Source organism: Microcebus murinus, chromosome 7, assembly GCF_040939455.1.
Source record: "Microcebus murinus isolate Inina chromosome 7, M.murinus_Inina_mat1.0, whole genome shotgun sequence".
Taxonomy (NCBI): domain Eukaryota; kingdom Metazoa; phylum Chordata; class Mammalia; order Primates; family Cheirogaleidae; genus Microcebus; species Microcebus murinus.
In genome coordinates this window covers 21,201,221-21,222,827 of record NC_134110.1, presented here as the reverse complement: position 1 = coordinate 21,222,827, position 21,607 = coordinate 21,201,221, and the positions used below count along the sequence as shown (strand labels likewise).

General features: G+C 53.9%; 3 non-coding genes and 4 pseudogenes across 3 annotated transcripts; all 7 read right to left on the bottom strand.

Annotated features, from left to right (window-relative positions):
* Positions 1-951: 951 nt before the first annotated feature.
* LOC142872183 (uncharacterized) lies at positions 952-1,026 on the bottom strand (annotated as a pseudogene).
* A 2,956-nt stretch (positions 1,027-3,982) lies between these two features.
* On the bottom strand, positions 3,983-4,057 carry LOC142872182 (uncharacterized; annotated as a pseudogene).
* A 2,956-nt stretch (positions 4,058-7,013) lies between these two features.
* Positions 7,014-7,088, bottom strand: LOC142872181 (uncharacterized; annotated as a pseudogene).
* Positions 7,089-10,719: 3,631 nt separating this feature from the next.
* LOC142872203 (uncharacterized) lies at positions 10,720-10,793 on the bottom strand (annotated as a pseudogene).
* A 6,382-nt stretch (positions 10,794-17,175) lies between these two features.
* LOC142872204 (small nucleolar RNA SNORD116) lies at positions 17,176-17,266 on the bottom strand. The gene has a single exon (XR_012920421.1). It is a non-coding gene; the product is annotated as a small nucleolar RNA SNORD116 (small nucleolar RNA).
* Positions 17,267-19,261: 1,995 nt separating this feature from the next.
* LOC142872180 (small nucleolar RNA SNORD116) lies at positions 19,262-19,356 on the bottom strand. The gene has a single exon (XR_012920420.1). It is a non-coding gene; the product is annotated as a small nucleolar RNA SNORD116 (small nucleolar RNA).
* Positions 19,357-21,106: 1,750 nt separating this feature from the next.
* On the bottom strand, positions 21,107-21,201 carry LOC142872179 (small nucleolar RNA SNORD116). The gene has a single exon (XR_012920419.1). It is a non-coding gene; the product is annotated as a small nucleolar RNA SNORD116 (small nucleolar RNA).
* Between the last annotated feature and the right edge of the window lie 406 nt (positions 21,202-21,607).

The following is a 21,607-nucleotide window of genomic DNA, read 5'->3' as shown; positions in this document are numbered from 1 at the left end:
CGCGATCGCGTACAGCACGATCTGCAGAGTACAAGGGGAAACACAATTTGCCGAATGGAACCTCTCCTTGCAAGCGCTCTTAGGATTTCACGTTCCACGTCTGTCTGGCCACGTGGAACACCAGAGGCATTACGCTCACATCGCCCACGAGCATGGCATAGAAATGCCTTGTCCCGAGGCCCCTGACTCAAGGTCTCCCTGGCACACCCGCTGCGTCATCATTCATCATCACCTCAAAGACCATGGAAACCCACCGAGGACCCGGGAGGCTGGCCACTGCCACCCACGTGGGAAGTTCAGCATTTGAAACGTAGAGCCACGTCGCTTTCTTTCCGAAATGACGGACGCTGCGCGCGGCTGGAGCCGGCTCAGCCGTAGGCTCCAAAGGGCTTGCTGGGTGGATGAGGGAACCCACAAGGGTCGAGCACGCCGTATCCCGTGGCTGGCTGGGTGGCCAGCCCGGTCTTTGATAAGAAAGATCGCTAAGATTCCACAGGGGGCGTCTGCTCTTCGATCTCCACGCGAGTGCTTTCACGTAGGCGAAAGGGACCAGGAAATAAAGCGGGGTCCCGTCCCTGCATGTGGGCCATACCTTTCAATTTGCCCTCCTGAGAAAACAGAGATCGACCACCCATCGGAGCCCCTGGCCAGCTCGGCCAGGTGGGAGAAGGGCTCATGGGAAGGCGCACTGATTTCCCAGGGGGAATCGCCAATTCCCGCTCACTTCCCCGGGGTCTCGGGAGGGGGCGGTAAGGAAGCCACCGGCCACGCCCTCAAAGGGTTTCCATGCTACCCCAAGCCACCAACTGGGCCTGGACACACCACCACCCAAGCAATTCGCTTCAAAGCGCGTGAGCATTTTAGCTCTCCGAACATCACAGGCCTTGCCACACACCCCTAGCTGTGCTGACTGAGCTCCCTCCACCCTGGTAGCGTGGCGATCCCCGTGCTGGACCTCAGCTCGAGTCCTCACTCATTTTGTTCAGATTTCAAAAGTTTCCATTTTTTTTTAGACATCATCGATCCAGGCACGCGTGCGAAAGGGACCTGGGGCCCCAGATACGGGTCCGACACTGAGCACTCGGCTCTCTGTCACCCTGGGACTCGCCGAGCCACCCTCTCCCACCAGGGAGACCGGCGTCACAAGCCATGACCGGCCCCCGTGCCGGGCTAGCACGGTCAGGGCCCCGCCTCCACGCGGAGTCACCGTCCCATCCCCACCCCAACCAGGCACCGCGGTGACCGTGGGACAGGACCCTTACCGTAGGAGGGGATTCCCACGGGACTCTGGGGATGGCGGCCGGAACTGCTCCCCCGTAGGCTTCCCTGACATCGGCACACAGGGGAGAGGAGAAATTCATCCCCCGGAAAGGAGCCCAGGTCTCACTCCACTGCGTCCTGCGGCAAGAGATCACACGTGTGGGCATACGGGGACCGCGCGTGTTCCTTTTCCAAATTCCCATCGGCAAAGGTAAGGGGCCCAGGCCACAGTGGCTGTCTCCCGAGGCCGGGGGACGACGACCAAAGACAAGGCTGCCTATCCTCCGATCGCTATGACTCCCGTGCGTAAAGCACTCTTAAGCTTTCTCGTCGCCCCTCTCGGGCGTTTCTGACGTTGCACGATGCTCAGCTCAACGAGCGGCCCCCACGTCAGGGAGACAGAAGCCCACGATGGCTCTTCGGGTCACGAAGGCCTCACAGGCTTCGTGTCAAGCCATTCCTGGCACTACCTAGGAATCGCTCCAACCCTCGAAGGACTCTCAGACACCCAAGTGGCCCAGACGAACTGACCACGGTTCGGTCACTACCCCAGGGCGCTACCGGGATCCTCCTTCCCCGTCAACCATCCCGTGCACGGGACAAAGACGTGCTGGCCCTGTTCACCACGGAGGCCCCGCCGTGGCGTTCGGTGACGCCCAAACCGCAAGGGACACGGGGATCGTAGGCACTCCTGCCACCCAAACGCTCAGAGAGCTTCCACTGTACCCCACACGTTGACATTCAGAGAACACGCATGCACCAGTCACTCCCCCCTGGTCGATGCAACCATGTAGCTTTCAGATAACGTACCCCCAAGCCTAGTCCCTGGCGTTACTGCCACCGGGCCCACTCAACGGCCTCCGGTGTGTGTGCCAGGCATGGTCCCGTTGCTGGACCTCAGCCCAAAGACGTGGCGCCCTCACCCAGTATGTTCACGCTCCAAGGACATCCACTGCGCCTTGTTAAGTCACCTTCGAACCAGGCACATTTTCGCCAGGGGGCCCTGAGCCCCAGACAGGGGGCACACACCGCTCAACTCAGCTTTCCGTCACCCCGGGGAGAGCCCACCCACGGCGCTCCAGCATGGAGAGCGGCACCACAGGCAGGCGCCAGCCTCGCGGCCGGCCGGCATCGCCGGGCTCTCCCTGTCACTAGGCGCTCATGGTGCCCCGAGGAAACTGAGTCACACTTCAGAACACGCGGCTCACCGATACCGGAATGCCCGCAGCAGGCCCGAGGGGACGGGATGGAAGAATGACCTCCGGCACGGCCTTCCTTCTCGTCAGGTCTCCAGGGACAAGAGTGAACTCGCCCGCGCGAAATCCAGATCCTGGCCGCGTCTTCCTGGAGCGAGAGGGGACACACAAGGGGACGTGTGTGAGGGGGAGTGCGGCTGTCTGTTTCTCAAACCCGCAGGAGGGAGGAGCTCGCTCAACGTCATCGCGTGCAAATCACGCTCCCGCCATCGCTCAGACAGGGAGCGTGGGGTCACTCCACGTGGAGGCCGGCGCACAAAATCTGTATGCGTCTTGACAAGGTTAGATGCCTGACCAGTGGCCCGACGCCCACAACCTCCCCGTGGGGAACAACCCACCCTCCAAACTGAGCACGTCCCGCGTTTTTGCTCACAGGGAACTAGCTGGGCCCGCAATCCTCAGTCCGCTCAAAACCGGACGTTACCTGGGGAGTGACTTCTGGTGGTCCCGCCCGCGTAGGCGGGCCACCGCACGTGGACAGACCAGCACTTCCCCACTCCGCCGGCGAACGCCCCCGCGATCGCGTACAGCACGATCTGCAGAGTACAAGGGGAAACACAATTTGCCGAATGGAACCTCTCCTTGCAAGCGCTCTTAGGATTTCACGTTCCACGTCTGTCTGGCCACGTGGAACACCAGAGGCATTACGCTCACATCGCCCACGAGCATGGCATAGAAATGCCTTGTCCCGAGGCCCCTGACTCAAGGTCTCCCTGGCACACCCGCTGCGTCATCATTCATCATCACCTCAAAGACCATGGAAACCCACCGAGGACCCGGGAGGCTGGCCACTGCCACCCACGTGGGAAGTTCAGCATTTGAAACGTAGAGCCACGTCGCTTTCTTTCCGAAATGACGGACGCTGCGCGCGGCTGGAGCCGGCTCAGCCGTAGGCTCCAAAGGGCTTGCTGGGTGGATGAGGGAACCCACAAGGGTCGAGCACGCCGTATCCCGTGGCTGGCTGGGTGGCCAGCCCGGTCTTTGATAAGAAAGATCGCTAAGATTCCACAGGGGGCGTCTGCTCTTCGATCTCCACGCGAGTGCTTTCACGTAGGCGAAAGGGACCAGGAAATAAAGCGGGGTCCCGTCCCTGCATGTGGGCCATACCTTTCAATTTGCCCTCCTGAGAAAACAGAGATCGACCACCCATCGGAGCCCCTGGCCAGCTCGGCCAGGTGGGAGAAGGGCTCATGGGAAGGCGCACTGATTTCCCAGGGGGAATCGCCAATTCCCGCTCACTTCCCCGGGGTCTCGGGAGGGGGCGGTAAGGAAGCCACCGGCCACGCCCTCAAAGGGTTTCCATGCTACCCCAAGCCACCAACTGGGCCTGGACACACCACCACCCAAGCAATTCGCTTCAAAGCGCGTGAGCATTTTAGCTCTCCGAACATCACAGGCCTTGCCACACACCCCTAGCTGTGCTGACTGAGCTCCCTCCACCCTGGTAGCGTGGCGATCCCCGTGCTGGACCTCAGCTCGAGTCCTCACTCATTTTGTTCAGATTTCAAAAGTTTCCATTTTTTTTTAGACATCATCGATCCAGGCACGCGTGCGAAAGGGACCTGGGGCCCCAGATACGGGTCCGACACTGAGCACTCGGCTCTCTGTCACCCTGGGACTCGCCGAGCCACCCTCTCCCACCAGGGAGACCGGCGTCACAAGCCATGACCGGCCCCCGTGCCGGGCTAGCACGGTCAGGGCCCCGCCTCCACGCGGAGTCACCGTCCCATCCCCACCCCAACCAGGCACCGCGGTGACCGTGGGACAGGACCCTTACCGTAGGAGGGGATTCCCACGGGACTCTGGGGATGGCGGCCGGAACTGCTCCCCCGTAGGCTTCCCTGACATCGGCACACAGGGGAGAGGAGAAATTCATCCCCCGGAAAGGAGCCCAGGTCTCACTCCACTGCGTCCTGCGGCAAGAGATCACACGTGTGGGCATACGGGGACCGCGCGTGTTCCTTTTCCAAATTCCCATCGGCAAAGGTAAGGGGCCCAGGCCACAGTGGCTGTCTCCCGAGGCCGGGGGACGACGACCAAAGACAAGGCTGCCTATCCTCCGATCGCTATGACTCCCGTGCGTAAAGCACTCTTAAGCTTTCTCGTCGCCCCTCTCGGGCGTTTCTGACGTTGCACGATGCTCAGCTCAACGAGCGGCCCCCACGTCAGGGAGACAGAAGCCCACGATGGCTCTTCGGGTCACGAAGGCCTCACAGGCTTCGTGTCAAGCCATTCCTGGCACTACCTAGGAATCGCTCCAACCCTCGAAGGACTCTCAGACACCCAAGTGGCCCAGACGAACTGACCACGGTTCGGCCACTACCCCAGGGCGCTACCGGGATCCTCCTTCCCCGTCAACCATCCCGTGCACGGGACAAAGACGTGCTGGCCCTGTTCACCACGGAGGCCCCGCCGTGGCGTTCGGTGACGCCCAAACCGCAAGGGACACGGGGATCGTAGGCACTCCTGCCACCCAAACGCTCAGAGAGCTTCCACTGTACCCCACACGTTGACATTCAGAGAACACGCATGCACCAGTCACTCCCCCCTGGTCGATGCAACCATGTAGCTTTCAGATAACGTACCCCCAAGCCTAGTCCCTGGCGTTACTGCCACCGGGCCCACTCAACGGCCTCCGGTGTGTGTGCCAGGCATGGTCCCGTTGCTGGACCTCAGCCCAAAGACGTGGCGCCCTCACCCAGTATGTTCACGCTCCAAGGACATCCACTGCGCCTTGTTAAGTCACCTTCGAACCAGGCACATTTTCGCCAGGGGGCCCTGAGCCCCAGACAGGGGGCACACACCGCTCAACTCAGCTTTCCGTCACCCCGGGGAGAGCCCACCCACGGCGCTCCAGCATGGAGAGCGGCACCACAGGCAGGCGCCAGCCTCGCGGCCGGCCGGCATCGCCGGGCTCTCCCTGTCACTAGGCGCTCATGGTGCCCCGAGGAAACTGAGTCACACTTCAGAACACGCGGCTCACCGATACCGGAATGCCCGCAGCAGGCCCGAGGGGACGGGATGGAAGAATGACCTCCGGCACGGCCTTCCTTCTCGTCAGGTCTCCAGGGACAAGAGTGAACTCGCCCGCGCGAAATCCAGATCCTGGCCGCGTCTTCCTGGAGCGAGAGGGGACACACAAGGGGACGTGTGTGAGGGGGAGTGCGGCTGTCTGTTTCTCAAACCCGCAGGAGGGAGGAGCTCGCTCAACGTCATCGCGTGCAAATCACGCTCCCGCCATCGCTCAGACAGGGAGCGTGGGGTCACTCCACGTGGAGGCCGGCGCACAAAATCTGTATGCGTCTTGACAAGGTTAGATGCCTGACCAGTGGCCCGACGCCCACAACCTCCCCGTGGGGAACAACCCACCCTCCAAACTGAGCACGTCCCGCGTTTTTGCTCACAGGGAACTAGCTGGGCCCGCAAACCTCAGTCCGCTCAAAACCGGACGTTACCTCGGGAGTGACTTCTGGTGGTCCCGCCCGCGTAGGCGGGCCACCGCACGTGGACAGACCAGCACTTCCCCACTCCGCCGGCGAACGCCCCCGCGATCGCGTACAGCACGATCTGCAGAGTACAAGGGGAAACACAATTTGCCGAATGGAACCTCTCCTTGCAAGCGCTCTTAGGATTTCACGTTCCACGTCTGTCTGGCCACGTGGAACACCAGAGGCATTACGCTCACATCGCCCACGAGCATGGCATAGAAATGCCTTGTCCCGAGGCCCCTGACTCAAGGTCTCCCTGGCACACCCGCTGCGTCATCATTCATCATCACCTCAAAGACCATGGAAACCCACCGAGGACCCGGGAGGCTGGCCACTGCCACCCACGTGGGAAGTTCAGCATTTGAAACGTAGAGCCACGTCGCTTTCTTTCCGAAATGACGGACGCTGCGCGCGGCTGGAGCCGGCTCAGCCGTAGGCTCCAAAGGGCTTGCTGGGTGGATGAGGGAACCCACAAGGGTCGAGCACGCCGTATCCCGTGGCTGGCTGGGTGGCCAGCCCGGTCTTTGATAAGAAAGATCGCTAAGATTCCACAGGGGGCGTCTGCTCTTCGATCTCCACGCGAGTGCTTTCACGTAGGCGAAAGGGACCAGGAAATAAAGCGGGGTCCCGTCCCTGCATGTGGGCCATACCTTTCAATTTGCCCTCCTGAGAAAACAGAGATCGACCACCCATCGGAGCCCCTGGCCAGCTCGGCCAGGTGGGAGAAGGGCTCATGGGAAGGCGCACTGATTTCCCAGGGGGAATCGCCAATTCCCGCTCACTTCCCCGGGGTCTCGGGAGGGGGCGGTAAGGAAGCCACCGGCCACGCCCTCAAAGGGTTTCCATGCTACCCCAAGCCACCAACTGGGCCTGGACACACCACCACCCAAGCAATTCGCTTCAAAGCGCGTGAGCATTTTAGCTCTCCGAACATCACAGGCCTTGCCACACACCCCTAGCTGTGCTGACTGAGCTCCCTCCACCCTGGTAGCGTGGCGATCCCCGTGCTGGACCTCAGCTCGAGTCCTCACTCATTTTGTTCAGATTTCAAAAGTTTCCATTTTTTTTTAGACATCATCGATCCAGGCACGCGTGCGAAAGGGACCTGGGGCCCCAGATACGGGTCCGACACTGAGCACTCGGCTCTCTGTCACCCTGGGACTCGCCGAGCCACCCTCTCCCACCAGGGAGACCGGCGTCACAAGCCATGACCGGCCCCCGTGCCGGGCTAGCACGGTCAGGGCCCCGCCTCCACGCGGAGTCACCGTCCCATCCCCACCCCAACCAGGCACCGCGGTGACCGTGGGACAGGACCCTTACCGTAGGAGGGGATTCCCACGGGACTCTGGGGATGGCGGCCGGAACTGCTCCCCCGTAGGCTTCCCTGACATCGGCACACAGGGGAGAGGAGAAATTCATCCCCCGGAAAGGAGCCCAGGTCTCACTCCACTGCGTCCTGCGGCAAGAGATCACACGTGTGGGCATACGGGGACCGCGCGTGTTCCTTTTCCAAATTCCCATCGGCAAAGGTAAGGGGCCCAGGCCACAGTGGCTGTCTCCCGAGGCCGGGGGACGACGACCAAAGACAAGGCTGCCTATCCTCCGATCGCTATGACTCCCGTGCGTAAAGCACTCTTAAGCTTTCTCGTCGCCCCTCTCGGGCGTTTCTGACGTTGCACGATGCTCAGCTCAACGAGCGGCCCCCACGTCAGGGAGACAGAAGCCCACGATGGCTCTTCGGGTCACGAAGGCCTCACAGGCTTCGTGTCAAGCCATTCCTGGCACTACCTAGGAATCGCTCCAACCCTCGAAGGACTCTCAGACACCCAAGTGGCCCAGACGAACTGACCACGGTTCGGCCACTACCCCAGGGCGCTACCGGGATCCTCCTTCCCCGTCAACCATCCCGTGCACGGGACAAAGACGTGCTGGCCCTGTTCACCACGGAGGCCCCGCCGTGGCGTTCGGTGACGCCCAAACCGCAAGGGACACGGGGATCGTAGGCACTCCTGCCACCCAAACGCTCAGAGAGCTTCCACTGTACCCCACACGTTGACATTCAGAGAACACGCATGCACCAGTCACTCCCCCCTGGTCGATGCAACCATGTAGCTTTCAGATAACGTACCCCCAAGCCTAGTCCCTGGCGTTACTGCCACCGGGCCCACTCAACGGCCTCCGGTGTGTGTGCCAGGCATGGTCCCGTTGCTGGACCTCAGCCCAAAGACGTGGCGCCCTCACCCAGTATGTTCACGCTCCAAGGACATCCACTGCGCCTTGTTAAGTCACCTTCGAACCAGGCACATTTTCGCCAGGGGGCCCTGAGCCCCAGACAGGGGGCACACACCGCTCAACTCAGCTTTCCGTCACCCCGGGGAGAGCCCACCCACGGCGCTCCAGCATGGAGAGCGGCACCACAGGCAGGCGCCAGCCTCGCGGCCGGCCGGCATCGCCGGGCTCTCCCTGTCACTAGGCGCTCATGGTGCCCCGAGGAAACTGAGTCACACTTCAGAACACGCGGCTCACCGATACCGGAATGCCCGCAGCAGGCCCGAGGGGACGGGATGGAAGAATGACCTCCGGCACGGCCTTCCTTCTCGTCAGGTCTCCAGGGACAAGAGTGAACTCGCCCGCGCGAAATCCAGATCCTGGCCGCGTCTTCCTGGAGCGAGAGGGGACACACAAGGGGACGTGTGTGAGGGGGAGTGCGGCTGTCTGTTTCTCAAACCCGCAGGAGGGAGGAGCTCGCTCAACGTCATCGCGTGCAAATCACGCTCCCGCCATCGCTCAGACAGGGAGCGTGGGGTCACTCCACGTGGAGGCCGGCGCACAAAATCTGTATGCGTCTTGACAAGGTTAGATGCCTGACCAGTGGCCCGACGCCCACAACCTCCCCGTGGGGAACAACCCACCCTCCAAACTGAGCACGTCCCGCGTTTTTGCTCACAGGGAACTAGCTGGGCCCGCAAACCTCAGTCCGCTCAAAACCGGACGTTACCTCGGGAGTGACTTCTGGTGGTCCCGCCCGCGTAGGCGGGCCACCGCACGTGGACAGACCAGCACTTCCCCACTCCGCCGGCGAACGCCCCCGCGATCGCGTACAGCACGATCTGCAGAGTACAAGGGGAAACACAATTTGCCGAATGGAACCTCTCCTTGCAAGCGCTCTTAGGATTTCACGTTCCACGTCTGTCTGGCCACGTGGAACACCAGAGGCATTACGCTCACATCGCCCACGAGCATGGCATAGAAATGCCTTGTCCCGAGGCCCCTGACTCAAGGTCTCCCTGGCACACCCGCTGCGTCATCATTCATCATCACCTCAAAGACCATGGAAACCCACCGAGGACCCGGGAGGCTGGCCACTGCCACCCACGTGGGAAGTTCAGCATTTGAAACGTAGAGCCACGTCGCTTTCTTTCCGAAATGACGGACGCTGCGCGCGGCTGGAGCCGGCTCAGCCGTAGGCTCCAAAGGGCTTGCTGGGTGGATGAGGGAACCCACAAGGGTCGAGCACGCCGTATCCCGTGGCTGGCTGGGTGGCCAGCCCGGTCTTTGATAAGAAAGATCGCTAAGATTCCACAGGGGGCGTCTGCTCTTCCATCTCCACGCGAGTGCTTTCATGTAAACCATAGGTTTTCACGTTCCATCACAGATGATGAAAACCCATTAAGTAACTGGGAAAGTTCGAAATACAGTATTGTTTAAAAGGTCAGCATTTGAGATACCTAGTCATGGCAATAACATAAATAACTGTAGGTGCCTTCATTTGAACCTAGCAATGAAATAATCTGAATGGGTTTGCTCGGCTGATTAGAGTACCCATAAGGGGAAACATTGTCATATCCCTTTACTGTGGGAACAATCGATTTTTTAATAAAACAAAATGCTAAGATTCCATGTCTTTTCTTTAATTTTCATGTAAATGGTTTTACATAAACAAAAGTTATCGAAAAATAAATAATATATAATAAAAAAGTGTCATATTCCTGGATTTGTGTCATATTTTTGTCCTCCTGAGAGAACAGAGATCACTCAGCAGAACCTCTGTCCCACTGATCCAGGTGGGAAAACTTTCATTGGTTGGCATAATGATTTACCATTACTATTATTAAATTTAGTTCAATTCCCCAGGGTTTGGTGATTATGGGGTAAGGAAGCCCACAGCCATGCCCTCAAAGGTATTCCATGGTACTACAAGCGAGCAAAGAGTTTGGATGCACTGCCACCAATGTTTTTTTTTTTTTTTTTTCTTTTCTTTTTTTTTTTTTTGAGACAGAGTCTCACTTTGTTGCCCAGGCTAGAGTGAGTGCCGTGGCATCAGCCTAGCTCACAGCAACCTCAAACTCCTGGGCTCAAGCGATCCTTCTGTCTCAGCCTCCCAAGTAGCTGGGACTACAGGCATGCGCCACCATGCCCGGCTAATTTTTTCTATATATATTAGTTGGCCAATTAGTTTCTTTCTATTTATAGTAGAGACGGGGTCTCGCTCTTGCTCAGGCTGGTTTCGAACTCCTGACCTCGAGCAATCCGCCCGCCTCGGCCTCCCAGAGAGCTAGGATTACAGGCGTGAGCCACCGCGCCCGGCCTACCACCAATGTTAATTGCTTAAAGCACATGAGCAATTAGGGTTTCCAAACATCACAGGCCTTTCTGTACCACTAGCTGTCCTAAGTGACCTCCTTCTGCCCTGCTAGCATGGCGAACCGTGCACTGGACCTCAGATTAATTCCTCACTCATTTTGTTCAGATTTCAAGAGTTTCCATTTTTTGTAAACATCATCGATCCAGGCACGGGTACGAAAGCAACTTAAGACCCAGATATGGGACAGACACTGAGCACTCTGCTCTCTGTCACCCTGAGACTCACGAAGCCACCCTCTCCCACCAGGGAGATCGGCATCACAAGCAATGCCCGGCCCCATGGCGGGCTAGCATGATTAGGGCCCTGCCTCCATGCAGCCTCATGATTGTCTCCCTAGATGGCACAACAGTGATTGTGGGACAAGATACTTACCATAGGAGAGAATTCCCAGTGGTCCTTGCGGACAGCAGAGAAAGCTGCTTCCTGTATTCTTCCTTCAGGTCGGCACACTGGGAAGAGAATTTTGTTCCCACAAATCCCAGGTCTCACTTCCCTGTGTCCTGTGGGGAGACATTATGTCTGTGGGAATATGGAGACCATGTCTATTCCTTTCCCAAACTGGCATGAGTAAATATAATGGGCTCAGTCCATGGTGGTTATCTTGTGTAGTTGAGAAATGATGACCAAAGACATGGCTGCCTATGTTCACACCACTATGACTCTGTGGGTAAAGCCTACTAGTTTTATAATCCATTAAGATGTTTCTGATATCCCTCAATGCCGAGCTAAATGTGCCGCCCGAACATTAAGAAGACACAAGCCCAATATGCCTCCTCAGGTCATGAATGCCTCACACTCTTTATGTCAAGTGATCCTTGGCACTTCCTTGAACTTTCTTCATTTCTTAAAGAAGTCATGGAAACCAGTCCAAATCCTCCTAACAAGAACTGACCACAATTTGGTCATTACCTTAGGAGGCTACTGTTTTCCTACTTCCACATCACATGACAAAGCCCTTACACACGACAGAGACATACTGCTCGTGTTCACCACTGAGATCCTACCATGTAATTCAGTGACACCCAAACTCCCAAGAACAGGGAAACTTAGGCACTCCAGGAATAAAAAAAAATAAAAAGAGGCTTACTAGAAGGCTTTAGTGTACCAATTATTTGTATCAATTCACATGTGGCACTCCACAAACCTTCTCTTTGCCAAGAACAATCAGGCTCCCTTCTTTGATCAGGGTGCTACAGAAAGAATTCCTCAAAATCATCCGTCTCAACAAGCTCTGAGCACACTGCCCTCCACATCACGTAGGATATCTCTAGCCTCTCTCTTAAAACACAGTGGAAACTCACTGAGTTATGGGAGAGTGACCTCCATGTAAACATCCAAGAATTTGAAAGGAAATCATCTGACATTGGAATAGGTTGGATGCAGAATGTAATTCAAGCCAGCATTGAAAGGTACTATAACACTTGAAATCTGTGCCCAAGAGGTTCCAGGATCCCAAGAGCATGTGGAAAACTACAGGTGCTCAAGCCCCTTATGGAGAATGGCCACGATACCCACCACCTAGGCACACATCACACCCTGCGTGTGTTGAGTAGTCATCTGAGAAAAAAGAAGGGCCAAAATGATTGATATGCTTTGTGGCTATGTGGTACACACTACTGTTTAGGTGTAAATGACCATAGTGCAGAAACTGAACAAGTGAAAGCATCAATGGATTCATGAATGATGGATAAATCCATTGAGTGATTATGACGATCAATGGACTGATTGATTTTCATGTGTTTGCAAATATTTTCTGTTCCATGGTTGGCTAAACTCCCCAGACAGACCACCATGGAGAAGGAAAGCTCAGTGGAAGTTAATTCCTTTGCTTCATTCATAGGAAAAACAAACTAAAAAAGGAACAAGGGGGTAAACATGGGTGACTTTGTTTTCAGCTCCTGTGAAGAATCCACAGGTACCACTGTTAGTATCACTGAAAAAAAAAAAAAAAAAAAAAAAAAAAAGAATCCACAGGGAATGGTTCCATGTAGAAGGAAACGACAAGAACAAACTCAAAACATCTTTGGATTCTGAGCATGTGGGCAGCCTCAAAAGAGCTATCTTTACTGGGAAGATTTTGCCTGCCTCAATAAACGTGTGAATGGACCAAGTACAGGTGCAGCAATTACCCTTGGTTCTCCCTCTTCATGTGCTGGTTGCCCAGGTTCTCTTTCTACTGTGTTTGATAGCAGCTGCCACCAAACATTCAAAGAGTTTCCACTTTTCCCCACAAGTTGATATTCTGAGAATGTGTACTATTTATTTACCCGTGGTCAATGCAATCAGATAGCTTTCAAATAACCCACCTCAAACCTAGTCCCCCCGTTGGTAGTATCACCTGGCCCACTCAACTGCCTCTGTGTATGCAGCTGACATGCTCCCCTTACTGGACCTCAGCTCACGAAATGTCCTGGTCACTCATTTATTTCAGATTCCAAGTAGATACATTGCCGTTTTAAATCAACTTCGATCTAGGCACATTTACAAAATGGGACTTTTAGCCCCGGATATGGGCAGACACCAATGCACTCAGCTTTCTATCACCCTGGGATGAGACTACACAAATGCTCAAGCAAGGAGAGTGGCATCACAGGCAGGCACCAGCCCCACGTACAACAATCATCACCAGGCTCTGGATGTAATTGAAAGGTCATATGCCCTGAGGAAAATGATGATACTTTAGAAACATAAGCCTGATGGATACTAGAATTTCCATAGACTCATGAAGATGAGAGGGCAGAATGATATTCAGCATATCCTTGCCTTCTCGTCAGCTCTCCAGGGAGATGACTGATTTTGCCCATGTAAAATACAGGTCCAGGCCCACATCTTTCTCTGTCAAGAGACAATATATAAGAGTTAGGAGAAGTATGGCTGTCTATTTCTGATACTGGCATAAAGGAGAAGCTCACTAAATGTCATCATATGTAAAACATGCTCCTGTCTACAATCAGGGAATCTAGGTCGCTGAACGTGGAGGCCAGCATGAAATATTTAGGTATCTTAAGAATTAGATACCTGACCAGTTGACCAATGTCTAAACCTCCCCATAGTGACCAACTCTCCTCAAACCAAGGAAGCCCCACGTTATTTTGTAATAGAATTAGCATAGCCCAGAAAACTAAATCCACTCAAAATTCGATGTTACCTCAGGAGTGATTTCTGTTGGTCTAGTCCACTGCACATTGCCACTGCACATGGCCAGACTAGCACTTCCTTACTCTGCCGCTGAACATCCCCAGAATTATATGACACCCAACCTACAGAGTACAGGGAAACAAAATTTGCCGAATGGAACATCTACTTGCAAGGATTTATAGGATTTCAAGTTCTATCAGGGCTTTGTGACATCCCTGATAAAGATAGGCTCCCCTGGCAGACTGTGTTGCAAGAAATGAGAAAAACAAAGACACAGACACAGAAATAATAGTTTAGAAAGTGGGGATGTCAGGGGACCAACAGCACTCCAATACTTGGGTGGCAATGACTGCACCCCAGGACTTGCTTTTTATTCTCTTTGCCATGTTGCAAAATACAATGATCTCATGTGAAGAAATCATGGGATACAATGATTCATGGTTTTTGGGACCCCTCCAAAATCACAAGGTGTCCTAGCTAATTTCCATCTCCTTCCTAGAAGTGAAAAACACATAATTCTTCAGTAGGTACAACCCTTTTTATCAAGGTAAACTGATTTTATCCTGAGCTCAAGCTATCTACATGGATATCAATCTTTAATGTCAGTAGCTGTGACTCATTTGATCAAAAAATAAGGAAACTACATGCTTTCCACTGGCAGACTAGTTTTACATTAACTGAAGCATTGTTGAGAGAAAGAGAGAAAAGAAACTTGGCCCAGTGTTTGAGCACTATGAAAGCCTTGAGACCCTTCTCCTGGGCTGACATATTACAATATACCTCTACAATCATGAGAACTGTTCATGTCAGGACACCCATGGCTTTTCATGCATGAGATCCCTTAGACTCTAAAGTTTGAGCATGCTTTGCTGTACTCCCAGGTCACTGATATATGTCCCCAGATTAGGCAGTTAACATGTACACTTATTTCAGGCTTCTGCTCAGGCAATTCCTTTACCTCCTATCCTCTCACAGCCTCAGGCACAGCATCCCTAAGTCCCAGTAGTCTTAATCCCATCAATGTTCCACGTCTGTCTGACCACGTAGATGACCAGTATCATTACGCTCACATTGCTGATGACCATGATATAGAAATCCATCGTACAAGAAGCCATCAGTCAAAATCTTCGTAGCACATCCATGGCAAAATCATTTGTCATCATAGTAGATATTACATGCTACCTCAGGAGTGCATTCTTTTCATTTTTCCTGCTTAAAAGACCTGGTGCACAAGTCCAGACCAGCACTGATTATGCATCTGCTGAACATCCATGTAATTATAGCATACCCAATATCCAGAGTACAAGGAAGATGAAAATGGCCAAATGGAATAGCTCCTTGCATGTAAGGGATTTCACATTCCACATCTGACTGGGAGACAAGAGGTTTATGTGGCACAACCCTGAGGACAAGCATGGGAATTCAGATGAAGCCTAACACTAACTCTTACAGCACACCTATAACTCACAGCAATCTGATCGCTGGATGCTTGGTAAAGACATGGTCCCCATCATGACAGAAACAAAAGCACCCAAAGGACTCCAAGCCACATGGTTATGGTAGCAGTTCACATGTTGGGGAATGTCACTCTACATTGCTGGTACCTAGAGACCGCTGCTATTCATTCCATGGCAACAGAATCTGAGGTATTATAGATGGAACACTGGTCCACTTTAATGGCACACAGGGACAGGGGGAAAATGCAATTATGATTAAAACTCCTGACACAGACCCTACATCTAAGCTCTGTGTGCTTTTCCTTCTGTGTGGATGCATGCCCTGGAGTACCTGGGCCTGTAGCTCTCAGTCATATAAAAAGGATGGTCCTAAGTTCCCATTTTAAAGGATTTGAAGAAGAACAAATTCCACACCCAGCTACCCACTAAAATCCTTACTCAAAAGCTGATTGCTTGGCCCTAAGACGAGACAAAAAAACACTGCCATAGTACCACGTGGCTGGTTTCAGAGGAAAGTATTTCCTTCCTGAACAAAGGGCAGTGTCCTCTGGGCCTCGAGGCCTTTTGGACTGTGCCGACATAAAAACACCTATCCTTAGGAGAAAACCTAGATCACAAATCTAAATTGACCCTGGTGCCTGCCTCACAGGAAAAACTCAAGTACCCATACGAAAGCCAGACAGGCTCAATACTGCTGGGGTTCCAATGCCCAGAAGCCCACAGCTTCGAACACCTTCAGGACGTTTTCTCTCAACATGGCCCCCGGCTCAAAGATAATACACCCATGGCCTGAGGACATTATTGCTATTCGGCAACATGATCACTGTTTCCCAAGGAAGAACAACAGCAAAGACAGGAAAATGACCTAACAACAGGGAAAAATGACATATTTCCTTGCAAGGGCCATGAGGCTCTCCATGTCCATACATGTATCATGTCAAAATCAGACTGCCATGTTCTCCACAACCTCAAGTGTGCTGAGGTGTCTGCAGAGTGTGCAGACAAGGGTAATCCAGAATGCCCAAGGAAAACCTTCCCTATAACCACCACTGGGAAAGGGGAACAAGGAACTCCTGTCCAAGCCATACACAACTTAGGCTGAGATGAATCTAGACCAACACGACCTGCAGGTGCCACATGGAGACAAAAATCCTAGTCAGGGTCCGAAGGGGACTCCTTCAAGAAACCTATACAATGTCCACACCTGACCCAATGTGCTTCATGGCATGGCATCCCACTCCCAGCACCCTGGGGTCGTTGTGGCATTTGCCACACTGTGTGCACCATTCCATGCCCAAAACAGGCTCATAAAACCCACTTACTTCCCACAAATGAAGTGCACCCGTGGTACTCTGCCCCTTTTCATGTGGCAGGAGTTAACGCTAGCCCCAGAACTTGGATGACCACTCTGGATGTAGAAGCTCAACATGGAGACCTCAGAACTCCTCACAAGAACAAAAACAGGTGATCAGAAAGTCCTTAATGCTGCCTGACAAAGATTCTGCCCAAGACCATGCACACTCCAAGATCCTCGGCCACAGACAAATTCTAGCAAAAGGATGGCCAAGTTGTGGCCTAGCAATCTCTTCCAGAGCAGAAGGACCTCTCTTACACTGGAGAATATGGTGACTAAATGGAATGACATCAACGACCACCCTTTATGCTCATAGGCAGATTACTGGCTAACTTTCACTATACCACCCACACTTATGTGGCAAAGCTATCTGGTGGTGTGCAACTCTACCTCGGCAGAACACAGTCAATAGAACAACCCATCCAGTGGCCTTCTGATATCCACCTTATCCGTGTACAGCCCAAGCCAATTGAAGACCACTTTCCAAACCAAGACGGACCCCACAGAAGAAGGCATATGGAATAATGGCAGTAAGTCAACACTTTGTATCTATTCCTTGTGAGATGAGCAACGTCTTAAACCTCAATTAAATGAAGACAAGGAAATACAAATTTAATTCAATTTGTTCAGCATTTCAAGCAATGTCTATTTGAAATCATCACAGAATATGCTAATTCCTTGGTACTGAACTTAGGAAACTAAAATCTTTACAAAAAGAGATGCTTAATATCATGAAGGTAGTCCATTTTTGCACAACACATGCGTATAGGCCTGCCAAAATCTAATACATGCATTTGGAGAAGACCAAAATTCTCTGCCGGCCTTGCCCTCCAATCATGCCTGGCCGTCCAAACGAAACCTAATGACTGCCCTGTGTGCGTTTTACCCCGCTGCACAATTCCACCTCGAAGAACCGCAGGGAGAGCGTAAAAACACTTTGGACCTCAAGGGGACACTGGTCTATTAAAACGTGGACACCTTCTCAGTACAGGCTTCCCCACAGGTGTCACACAGAAGGCTTTTCTAAATGCCAACCTCCTGAACACCCCAAATGCTTCCAAGTTTCAAGAGGCAGGGCGGCCAGGTAGGGGACATCAGCCTCTGCCCAGAACCGCTTCCCCTCAACACATAACGGGATTAGAAACCATGGGCCTCGGCCTGCAAATCACACAACCCTAACTTGATGGCACGTGTGTGCCAGTAATCTGCTCAAAAGCCCCCTGGAATCAAACAACCCACCTCAGTTCTGGATCACAGCCTGCCAGGAAAGAACAGCCTTCGGCTAAAATGCCCGAGCATGTGGACAGAGCATCCCCTTTCCCTCCCAGCAACTGGAGGCCATCTTGGCACATCCCTCCATGTTGGAAGCTGTCCTGAACACGGGAGAGTTAAAGTGCGGTTGCTGCCCAGAACACTGGGGTCCTTGAGACACAGCACCTGGCGCCTTAACTCATAGCTCTGACATTCTTGGCCTTTCTTCTAGCTTACAGAGGGTGCTGGAGATAACAGTAGCAGTTATAGAAGGTCACTGAAGTAATCCTGTGCACACAGCCCTTGTAGCTTATAGCCCCCCCTAGGCCCTGCACACTCCTTTCTCAGAATTGTTAATTACGCTTGGGTGCTCTTTCCTTGAACTGTCTGAGTGATCATAGTTGAGTATTTGTAGCTTTTTTGATATCAGAAAAAAGTTAAGTTGTAGATTAGAAAATTGCTTAAGCGAGGGAAAGGACTATCAAAGTGACGTAAGGTTAAAAGAAACAAGAACTGTTTTGTTTTCTGGTTTAATGAAGACATGCACCACCTGTTCCAATGCATTTTGCTTCTCCTTTGTTCTTATCTGTATAAATACAGCAACGGAAATAAACGAGGTGCGGCAGTCAGCAAGGACTCCGTCCTCCCGTCCCCATCTTTTTGTTGTCTCTTCATTTCTCAGCCTCGCCCCCTAACTCCAGGTGCCGTGGGCGCACGTCGCCCGCTGGCTCCGGCACCTCCAAAGCCAAACAACCCCTGGAGGAGATTCACAGTGGTCGCTCAGTAATCCCCACACAGGGGTGTCAAGTCGACACACTCACGGCTCTCTTCCTTTGTATTTTGCAGGAGCCATCGCCCGGCAGGGAACTCTGATGATCCCCGCACACGCACAAGCAGCACGTACACACTCACCCCGTGCACCACAGCGAAAACAAAACCAGTGTGATCTCCCTGCTTGTGACTACCGGCCCCTGCTTCTGCCCAATCACCATAGGGACTCAATCACCTCGGCCAAAAGGAAAAATGACCGCAGGATGGCCAACGCGTGGCCTTCTGCTCTATTGCCAAACGCAAGTAGTTAGTTATTTTATCCGGGGGGGGGAAGGTTACGAGGTCCCTAGGTGCCACGACCTCAAGACCCAGACTGTAGATTCAGAGGTAAGTTAACACTAACTCTTCCTGTGTGCCTGTATACTCGCAAAGCCCAGAAAGCTAGAGGTGTGATATCCTGCCCTAACCAACTGCAGTCATTCCGTACAGCCATCCCCTAACCTGGGAACTGTTAAGTGCCCAGCGGCTCCCCTTTGCTCAACCGGGACCACGTCCCCAAGCCCGGACTAACCCAGAGCTCTAGCCAGGGGAACACAGGGAAGCTGTCCCTCTCTCTCCATTCCATGTGGCAGCACAGTGCTGGACCTCACTTTGAAGGGGATGACGCTACAGAGTTTGCACCCATTTTGTTCAGCTTTCCAACGGGGAAGACACACGTGCAAGTCACCATCGATCCAGGCACAGTTTTCGCCTTGTGCTTTAGGGAAAGCTGCGTGCGGTGGGAAAGAGAGGCTCACCTTGCCGACAGGTCCAGCAGCACCCAAACTATTCCGCGCCACACCTGTACCGGAACTCTTCGCATGGCCAGCGGCGCCACTGTACGGAGCTCTTCCCTGCTGCTGTTCGTTCCGTGGCCGCACATTCTGGGGAAGTTCAAAGAACACGGGTCCGCTTCAGAACGGTAGACAGGGACGCTGGCTGAGAGGACAATGCAATTCACAGTCCTGACCCTCACCCTGCATCTAAGCTCCGTGGGCTTCCCGATTTCTGTCGACGCATGCCCTACAGCCCCTGGGCCTGCAGCTCTCTGTCGCACCGGAGGGATGTTCATACGTCCCTATCTCAAAGGTTTGTCAGAAGGACCAATTCGACACCCAGCTACACCTTGAAAAAAAGCCCTTCCCTTGGCCACCAGACCAGACAAATGCCACAGGCGGACTCCTACAGGGAAACGTTCTAGGGAGCCACACCATACACGCCCCTGCGTAGGCTCGGCACTTAAGCTTTGCGTGCTTCCCGGTTTTGTACATACATGTGTGGGAGTTTCATGCACTGTACTTTCCAGTACCCCCGTGGGACACAAGGAATTGCACACTTAAATACATCCAACAACTAAGAAATCGGGTATTCCAAACAATGAAATAAACAAGAGGTGAACCGACACAGAACACTCCGTGAGATTAGTAAATCTCACCAAACCCCAACATTTTACACAGGGAACGAACAGAAGCCCATGCCAGCGCCACTGCCGGTGACATGCAAATTTCCTTCCCACCACAACAAGCATGCACGCTTCCTGCAAATGATCTTAGAAGCTCCAAAGAGAATATTAGCTCAGACAGCCTGCCACAGGGGAGCACCCCAGCAATGGGGCGCCAAGGGACCTATTCAGGTGCTGTCGACACTATGGTGGGGCCGGGAGATGGTAGCCATGACCCACAGTGACCGAGGAACCCACTGGGGAGTGATGGGGGGGTGGGGCAACGGAAGCACTCACTGTTACCCTCCTCTCAGGGCCTCCTTTGGAATGCCCATGCCTGTGTAGAAATAGGCACGCAAGAGCCTTCACCCGCGCCATAGAAACCCAGGCCCCTGGAGACATGGACGTTCTCGTGAGCACGCAGCAACCCTATGACTCCGGGGTCCCCTCCAGCCAAGGTCGCCAGTCATTGGCATGCAGGGATTCCACCCAGGGATCAGGAGCAAGCAGTTGGGGAAACTACCCACCACCCATGTGACCGCCAGCCAGGTGGGGGTCCGAAGTGGGTGCCAACACGGGCCGCCACCAAATCTCTATTCCCTCTGTCTTCTCACCTCGAGCAATGCCCCATCCCGACCAAACAGAAAGGCAACACCGACTTGCACCTCAGGCCTGGGCCTTGTGCTCTCTTCAGGGAATCGAACACCCCACCCTCTGCCTGCACACACAGGCCACGGGGGCCCAGGTCTACGTGAGTGTGTTCGCGACACACGTGCTGTCCCTGAGCTCGCCAAGCCTGGCGCACCTGCACCACTGGTAACACTTGGACTGCTGCGGTGGCCCACACACCATCACTTGAGAGCCCAATGCACGGATCACTCTCCTGCCTGTGTACCTCACACGTGGGAAATGTTCCCCACGCCCGTGCATGCCCTCGGCCGAGGCGGAAATGTGTACCACTGGCATTTGTCTCTCACTCCTAAATTCTTGGCTCAGGAAACGTGCTGGACCTCAGATCCGATGAGAGAGACGGTAGTGGGTTTCACTCATTTTGTTCAGATTTTCCAAGGAATGTTTTTTGTGGGGACTCATCATCGATCCAAGCCACGTTCCCAGATGGGGGAAGTGCCATCCCCAGGGCCGGGCACTGGGCGAGCCGCTGGCCTCCAAGACCTTCAGCACCCTGGAGGACCCAGAGCCATGCCACTGAGCCAGAGGAAAACACGGCCCCCTCTGGGAGTGCAACTCGCCGTGCCATCACCGGCCTGCAAACGGACAACTCCTGGGAGGAGCTACAAGAGCCTGAAGACAGAGTCAGCACGTGGGGCAAAGCAACGCTTACCCTCCTGAGCGATCCACCAGCATGGGGCGTGTGCCAGGCCACTCCAAAATGCAGGACCCCCAAGCGCCTCCGGGCCTCAGAACAAATGGGCCTCTCCCTTCTGAGCAGACGGCATGCCTCCCAAGGCAACTCCCCCTGAGAAGAGTACACAAATCACATGTACGT